The following is a 1,803-nucleotide window of genomic DNA, read 5'->3' as shown; positions in this document are numbered from 1 at the left end:
TCCAGGTAAGTTTATCATTAACTAGGATCCCCAAGTCCTTCTCCCTGTCAGATTTACCCAGTGGTTTCCCGTTCAGTGTGTAATGGTGATATTGATTCCTTCTTCCCATGTGTATAACCTTACATTTATCAATGTTAAACCTCATCTGCCACCTTTCAGCCCAAGTTTCCAACTTATACAGATCCATCTGTAGCAGAATACCATCTTCTCTTGTATTAACTGCTTTACATAGTTTTGTATCATCTGCAAATATCGATATTTTACTGTGTAAACCTTCTACCAGATCATTAATGAATATGTTGAAGAGAACAGGTCCCAATACCGACCCCTGCGGTACCCCACTGGTCACAGCGACCAAGAGTTTGTAAGGCTACTTTCACACTAGGGTTAACTGCAATCCGCCGCAATGCGTCGTTTTGCAGAAAAAACGCATCCTGCAAAAGTGCTTGCAGGATGCGTTTTTTCCCCATAGACTTGTATTGATGACGCATTGCGACGGATTTCCACACGTCGCATCCGTCGTGCGACGGATGCGTCGTGCTTCTGCGAACCGTCGGGAGCAAAAAACGCTACATGTAACGTTTTTTGCTCCTGACGGACCGCTTTTCCGAACCGCGCATGCTCAGCCGGAACTCCGCCCCCACCTCCCCGCACCTTACAATGGGGCAGCGGATGCGCCGGAGAAATGCATCCGCTGTCTCCATTGTGCAATGCGTTAAACGCTAGCGTCGGAATCTCTCCCCGACGCATTGCGACGGGGAGATTCCGACGCTAGTGTGAAAGTAGCTTTAGGCTTCAGTGAGAGTCGAACTCATGACCCCTGGTTTACGAGACCAGTGCTCTAACCTCTGAGCTATGAAGCCATTAGCGCGGTGTGGAATGAGATATGTAGCTAAACCCCTTCTTTTACAAAAAAGAGGTTGTAAAGTTGTAGCCTTTTATTGATTGTAGATGTGACAGAAGAGGGTGAAACTATAAGAAGCAATAACAGGAGTATTTCAAAATATAACTGTACAGTGTATAAAATACAGATAGTTTGAAATACACAGTAACATGAGGTAATATAGAAGGTAATGTAACATTAGCTGTATACAGTTTAAAGGTGATCATGTTGAATAAAATAGTATTACTTTCAAAACCTATTTTTCTTTTGTAAGGTAGGCCCCATATATAGCAACAACCGATCATATACAAGAAATTCTTCATTAATGTAACAATGTAAGTAATATGAAGATCAGTCACTAGATGGCACCAGAAATCAATTTGCAGAAACAGAATGTGATTTTATTGTAAAGGCACTAGATGGCACAAGAGGAAAGGAAAAAAAAAATACTTGTCTAGATTTAAGATGTACAATAACAAATTGTATTGTGGTACCGTAGTGTTAGCCAGAAAAATCAATGTGAATATTTTTCTGCCCAATGATGACAGAAGTATTCTAGGAGTGATACCTTTATTGGCTAACCAGAAAATAATATGTAGTTTGCAAGCTTTCAGAGCACAGTGGCTCCTTCTTCAGGCAAGTCTAGATTTAACAAACTTGTAAACATCTCAGAATGCAAAGATAAAGCAATGCATTTACTTGTCTAAGGCTGGCGTCACACTGGCAATTAAAACGGATAAGTGCAATGCGATGAAAAAAATAAATTAAAAAAAAAAAAAAAAAAAAAAAAAAAAAATCGCATTGCACTCGGACCAATGTTACACTATGGGGCAGCTCCCAGCAGCCAATTTTTTGTCGGCCGTTTTCCTCGGTCCAAGACAATCGCAGTATGCTGACTCCGACTCTAGGCTCACTCACAC

At 41.2% G+C, this 1,803-nt stretch overlaps 1 non-coding gene across 1 annotated transcript; it reads right to left on the bottom strand.

Moving 5' to 3' along the window:
• Nucleotides 1-790: 790 nt before the first annotated feature.
• On the bottom strand, nucleotides 791-863 carry TRNAT-CGU (transfer RNA threonine (anticodon CGU)). Its single transcript has one exon. It is a non-coding gene; the product is annotated as a tRNA-Thr (tRNA).
• Nucleotides 864-1,803: the final 940 nt, after the last annotated feature.

This window comes from Ranitomeya imitator, chromosome 4, assembly GCF_032444005.1.
Source record: "Ranitomeya imitator isolate aRanImi1 chromosome 4, aRanImi1.pri, whole genome shotgun sequence".
Taxonomy (NCBI): domain Eukaryota; kingdom Metazoa; phylum Chordata; class Amphibia; order Anura; family Dendrobatidae; genus Ranitomeya; species Ranitomeya imitator.
This window is presented reverse-complemented; position numbering and strand designations above follow the sequence as displayed.